Genomic DNA, 7,326 nt, shown 5'->3' with positions numbered 1-7,326 from the left:
CCAACAAAATATTATCAGGGAAACAAGAAATGTGAATATCTAATAATATTTTAAGCAACATCATGATAGATGGAGAAAAGATTGTGATTGTCAACTATTTTATCTTCCTTGGAGCCACAGTCAACATGCTTGGTACCAGCAGTCACGAGATCAGGAGTTATACTGCATTGGGAAAGTCTGCTGTCAGGGACTCTCCAAATTACTGAAGAGTACTGATCTCAGATTTATGACTAAGGTGCACCTGATTCAGGTCCTGGTCTTTTCAACTACTTGCTATGCATTTGAGAGCTGGACGGTGCCTAAGAATGACAGAAGGACTGATGCCTTGCAGCTGTGCTATTGGAGAAGCATACTGAATACCCTATGGTTTGTCAAAAGAACAAACAGATATGTCTTAGAGAAAGTGCAACCAGAAGGATCCTTGGAGGCAAAGATGACAGAAGACCATCTCCCATACTGTGGCACATTGCTAGGAGATGCTATTCCTTGGAAAGGGACAACATGTTAGAAAAGGTGGAAGTTCATTGAAACAGATTAAGACTCTCCAGCAGATGGATTGATTGACACAGTCATTGCAACAATGGGTGCAAGTGATGATGTCAGAGATGATGAGGACGGCAGAGGGTAGGACAAAGTTCAGATCTGTTGTTCATAGGGTCACTATGAGTTGTGCTCAACTTACAGCACTTAACAAAAGTAACATATATAAAAAGTATTTATAGAAGAATTAGTGAAAAAATGTTTTTTAAGAATTCCCACTTATACACAAGATATGAACAGACAATTCACCAAATAAGACATTCAGACGGCCAACAAGCATATGAAGAAATGTTCAAAAACCCTAGCTGTAAGAGAGATGCAAATCAAAACAACTATGAAATATCATCTTACCCCAGTCAGAATAGCAAAATTTAACATAACAGTAAGAAACAAATGCTGGTGAGGTTGTGGAGAAACTTATTCACTGTGCGAAACCCTTATTCACTGTTGGTGGGCGTGTAAAATGGTGCAACCACTGTGGAAGGTGGTATGGCACTTTCTCAAAAAGTTGCAAATAGAGATGCCATTTGACCCAGCAATCCCTCTACTGGGAATATACCCCAAAGAGACCAAAACTGACATCCAAGCAGATATATGCACACCCATGTTGATCACAGCTTTGTTCACAATAGCAAGGAGTTGGAAACAACCCAGGTGCCCATCAAAAAACGAACGGATAGAGAAGCTGTGGCATATTCACACTATGGAGTACTATGCTGCATTGAAAAACAAGGAACTCATACAATATTATTCAAAATGGGTGACCCTGGAGGACACTATGCTGAGTGAACTATCTCAGTCGCAAAAGGACAAATACTGCATGGTGCCACTGCTGTAAAATGGGACTGATATCAGGGTGGGGGTAAGACTGAGAAAAACTGGATAAATTGTGTATACTGCACTGAAAAAGATGAGGGAGAGAATAATTTAAAAGGTACGCATGATAGGGTTTTATGGTTATCACAAGATTCCACAATTAAGGTTGCATAGTGGAATGTACTTGGGGCAGTGGGAAAGGTGCGGGGGGATTGTGTAGCAGGGAGGGAGTTTTTCTTTTACTTTTCAAAGAGAAGAGCGAGGGAGGGGAGGGACGGGGGAGGGCTGGGCGAGGAGAGAAGTATAGCAATGAATGAATGGAAATCCAAAATCTCTGTAAATGTTCTTTAAAATTATTAAAATAAAATAATTTTTTAAAAAATAATTCCCATTTAATAACTTAGGCATTATCACTGGCAAAAGATATTTAAATATTTTTTGTTTCCTAAAATAGTTATATCTTCTGTGATTTCTGTTAATAATGTTGTTGTTGTTAGGTGTCATCAAGTTAAGTACTACTCTTAGAGACCTGATAAGCAACAGACCTGAATCTTGCTCTGTCCTGTGCCACTCTAATGACTGACAGAGTTGAGCCCACTGCTGCAGTCACTGTGTCAATTCATCTTGTTGAAGGTCTTCCTCTCTCATGCTGACGCTCCACTTTTTGAAGCATCATGTTTCTTTCCAGGGACTAGTATCTCCTATTAACATGTCCAAAATATAAAAGATGAAGCTTTACAATCCTTATCTCCAAAGAACATTCCAAAACAGATCAGTCTTATTCTTTTAACAGTCCATGAGATATTTAGCACTCTTCTCTAACAACACCACAACTCAAAGGCATCAATTCTTCTGTCATCCATATTCATTGTCTAGTTCTCAGATGTCTCACAAGCAATTGAGAAGACCATGGCCTGGATCAGGCACACCTTGGTCTTCAAATTGACACCATTGCGCCTCAGTAATTTGGAGAAGTACCTGACTACAGACATTTCCAGTGCAATACATCTCCTGATCTCCTGAATGCTGTCTCCAAATATGTTGATTGTGGATCCAAGTAAGATGAAATCAGTTCAATTTTTTTCTCCATCTAGCATGATGTTGCTTAGTGGTGAGAATTTTTGTCATTTTGATATCGAGATGTAACCCATATCAAAGACTGTAGTCTTTGATCTTCTGTAGCATGTATTTCAAGTCTTCCTAATCCTCAGCAAGCTAGGTTGTGTCATTTGCATAATGCATGTTATTGAGGTTATTGAGTCTTATCCATATTCTTCTTCACAGACTCTAACTTCTCAAGTACAGATTGAATAAGTATGGAGAAAGGACATAACACTGACATAGACCTTTCCTGATTTTAAACCATACACTGTTCCCTTGCTCTGTTCAGACAGTAGCTTTCTGGTGTAGGTACAGGTTTCATATGGGGATAATTAAGTGTTCTGGGATTCTCATTCTTCTCAATATTAGTCATAATTTTATATCATTAACACAGTCACATGCTTTTACATAGGCAATAACACACTAATAGATGTTCTTCTGGTATTGTCTGCTTTCAGCCAGGATCCATCAGACATCAGCAATGATAAACATCCCTGGTGCCACGGTCTCTTCTAAACCTAGTCTGATAATTCCCTGTTCTAGTCATTTTTTATGATCTTCAGCAAGATTTTGCTTTCATGTGATATTGTTTGATATGTCCACATTCTATTGGATCACACTGTTTGGTAACAGGAATAAATATGGATCTCTTCCAGTCAACTGACAAGGTAACTGCCCTTTAGATTTCTCAAGCTGGTTAGCACACACAAGGCTGCATCTGTTTGCTGAAATATATCAATTTGTATTCCATCAATTACTGGGGTCTTATTTTTTTGCCAATTCCTTCAGAGCATCTTGCACTTTCTCCTTCACTCGGTTCTTTTCCCTATGTTGTGACAAATTTAAGCAATGCAATATAGATAAACTGCTACTTTATTTTCTACCATCCCACCATCAAACCCTTTCTTGCACTTTCTCCTTCACTACCATTAGTTCTTGATCATATCCTACTTCCTGAAATGGTTCCGTGTCAGCCAATTATTTTCAGTACAGTGACTGTGTATTTCTTCCATCTTCTTTTCATGTTTCCTGGATCATTGAACATTTTGCCCATAGAATCTTTAAGGATTGCAACTCAAAGCTTGAATTTGCTTTTCTGTTCCCTCTCCTTGAAAAATACTAAGCGAATTCTCTTTTCATTTTCTGACTCCAGGTCTTTTCATATTTCATTACAATATTTGTCTTTGTCTTCATGGGCTGCCCTTTGAAATTGTCTGCAATAGAAGGTTATTAAAATTACACTCAATCTTTACTATCATAGAAGTTTAAAAAGAAAGTACATAGCCCTTCTTATTTTGGATGAAACAATAAGCAATAACCAAAGAAAGTAAAAGCATAAAAATTGAGTATATTTCTGCATATTTCACATACTTTCAGATTCATTATTTATACATAATGCATTCTGAGATTAAATTATCAGAGAAACAAATTTGATAAAATATTAATTTCTATTTTTCATCACTTAGCACAATAATTATCAGCAATTTTATTTTTTAAAAAAAATCATTAAACCTGTAAAAGTTTAGGAAGAATACACTGAAATAGAATGAAAATATATACTTACATTAACACCAGGACAAGTTGTTGGTCAACTGACTGGAAGAGATCCATATTTATTCCCATTACCAAAAAATGTGATCCTAAGAACTTGGAAATTATTGAACAATATCACTAATAAAACATGTAAGCAAAATCTTTCTGAAGATAATCCAAAAATGGATATAACAATACATTCAAAGAGAAGTGCCAGAATTTCAAGCTGGGTTTAGAAGAGGCCATGGCCTCCCAGGACACACATCATCACTGATAACAGATGGATCGTGGCTGAAAGCAGACAATATCAGAATAATGTCTTTTTGTGCATTATTGCTTATGTAAAGGCATTTGACTATGTGAATAATACCAAATTATGACTAACACTGAGATAAATGAGAATCCCAGAACACTTAATTATGCTCATATAAAACCTGTACCTAGACCAGAAAGCTACTGTCTGAACAGAGCAAGGGAACAGTGTATGGTTTAAAATTGGGAAAGGTGTGTGTCAGCATTATGACCTTTCTACATACCTATTCATTCTGTGTGCTGAGAAAATTATTTTGAGAAGTTAGAGTCTGTGAAGAAGAATGTGGTGTTAGGATTGAAGGAAGACTTATCAATAACCTGCAGATGACACAGACTTTCTTGATGAAAGTGAGGGAAACCTGAAACGCTTGCTACAGATGATCAAAGACGACAGCTTTCAATAGGGATTAAAGCTCAACATCACAAAAATAAAGGTCCTGACCACTGAGCCAATAGGCAACCTCATGATATATGGAGAAAAGATTGAAACTGTCAACAATTTCATCTTATTTGGATCCACAATTAACATACTTGGTGACAGCATTCAGGAGATCAGGGGATATATTGCACTGGGAATGTCTGCAGTCAGGAACCTCTCCAAATTACTGTGGATTAATTATGTCAGTTTGAAGGTGCATGATCCAGTTCTCAGATGTATCACAAGCAATTGGATGGTGAATATGGATGGCAGAAGAATTGATGCTGTTTAGTCATGGTATTGGAGAAGATTACTGAACTTACCATGAACTGTCAAGAGAACAAATAGGTCTGCTCTAGAGAAGGTAAAACCAGATTACTCCCTGGAGGTAAGGATCTCGAAGCTTCATCTTACTTACTTTGTGCATGTTGCTAGGAAGAACTAGTCCTTGGAGAGGGCATTATGATTGAAAAAGTAGAAAGTCAGTGCAGGAAAGGAAGACCCAGGGAGAGATGGATTCGCACAGTGACTGTGGCAGTGGCGACAAGTGTGCCAGAGACAGTGAGGTTGGCTCAGGATACGACAAGATTTAGCCATGGTTCATAGAGTCACCAAAAGTCATGATCTACTTGGTGGCACATAACACCACCATCCCACTTTATGCAGACTTGATTTAAGCATACAAACTTTTTTACCTAGGAAAACACTGAAGTTCTCTACCATCATGCTACATCCTATACTTATTTTATCAACATTTTATTGCTAGATTTGAAATGAATAAACTTTGCATTCAGACACCTATATCCAGATTTGAATCAGCAGTCTTCAAAATGCCTGACAAGTTTTGCTATTTTACCTTCTCTAACCTGAATCTGAACCTAAAATAAAACTCTCAGGAAATCTTTTGCACCTAAAACTATTTTGAGGTTTCCCTGAGCACCCCTAGGACTTCACAAAGATTTGTTGTTTCAGCTTATTAAAGAGTGGCTAGAAGTAATCAGGGTGGGTGGAGATTTCTTTAATTTATTATCATGATAATATTTATAGCAGCATCAGAATAAAATACTGTTGTTGTTGTTGTTGTTGTTGTTGTTGTTATGTGTCATTGAGTTGCTTACAACTCATAAGTGACCCTATGTACAACAGCCCTAAACTCTGCTCTGTCCTGTGCCAATCGCACTGTGTCTGGTAAACCCATCCCGATTACCCCAGTCACTGAATCAACCCACCTCATAGAGGGCCTTTCCCTCCTGCGCTGTCCCTCCACCCTACCAAGCATGATGTCCCTCTCCAAGGACCGGTCTCTCCTTACAATATGTCCAAAGTTGTTACATGGAGCCTCGGAATCCTTGCTTCCAAGGAGCCACCCGGTTTAACCCTTTCCGGGATGAATCTGTTTATTTTCCTAGTGGATGAATCTGTTTATTTTCCTAGTAGTCCATTGTACCCTCAATACTCTTCTCCAGCATCACAGCTCAAAGGCATCAATTCTCCTTCTATCCTCCTTGGTCATTGTCCAACTCTCTGACACATAACAAGTGATAACAAAGACCATGGCCTGTATCAGACGCACCTTAGTCTAGACACCATTGCTTTTAATTTATTGTCAAGATAATACTTATAGGTGAATCGGAATAAAATTTTGCAGTAAGCTTATGTGTTTTCTTATGATCAGTCAATTTTTTTACAAGAATGCTAACTCCATTTGATGAAGAAGTGTCTATTCAATAGTGTTGGGTTGTCATGTGCAGACAAATTAAACATAATCTATACCTCATACTATATAAGAAAAAAATGGATTAAAGACCTAATTTTGAAAACTAAAATTATTTTAAGAATCTTGAGAAAAAATGCAGGGCAACACCATCTGAGCCAGTTTATGGATCCTTTAACATAAAGACTTTTGATGAATATAATCAAGTGAAGTCTTTTATTTATTAAAGTCTTTTGATGCCTTTGTTGTTGTTGTTGTTAGGTGCCATCAAGTTGAGCATGACTCATAGCAGCACAATGAACAAAAAATCTGAACTGTTCTATCCTGAGCCATCCTCACACTTCCTGACACACAAGAGCCCATTGTAGCAGTCACCATGTCAATCCACCTCGTTGAGGGTCTTCCTCTCCCCTGCTGACCCTCCACTCTTCCCAGGATCACATCCTTCTCCAAGGAATAGCACCTTCTAGCAACATGCCCAAAGTATGTGAGGTGAAGCCTCATCATTCTTGCCTCCAAAGAGCACTCTGGCTGCACCCTCTCCAAGACACATCTATTTGTTTTCTTAGCCCTCATGGGATGTTCAGTGCTCTTCTCCAGCACCACAGCTCAAAGGTATCAATTCTTTTTCTGTCAACCTTATTCTTTGTCCAGGTCTCAGATAGAGGTCCTCCATTGGTTTAGAGGTAAGGAGTTGCACTGCCAACCTGAGGCCACCTGATTTAAAACCACCAGCTGTTCCAGTGAAGAAAGATGACCACTCTCCTCCAAAGTCATTTCCTGCCTCTAAAAATCCACTGGAGGGTCAGTTAGGAGTCGATTCTAACCTAACAATACACAACTAACGAGTTATCTAATATCTCTTCTGCCAACATGTAATTTTAGCTTTGTT

The sequence above is a fragment of the Elephantulus edwardii genome, unplaced genomic scaffold (genome assembly GCF_000299155.1).
Source record: "Elephantulus edwardii isolate Elephantulus edwardi_28Jun2011 unplaced genomic scaffold, EleEdw1.0 scaffold00231, whole genome shotgun sequence".
Taxonomy (NCBI): Eukaryota; Metazoa; Chordata; class Mammalia; order Macroscelidea; family Macroscelididae; genus Elephantulus; species Elephantulus edwardii.
The sequence above is the reverse complement of the archived record's forward strand: the minus strand, read 5'-3'. Positions refer to the sequence as shown.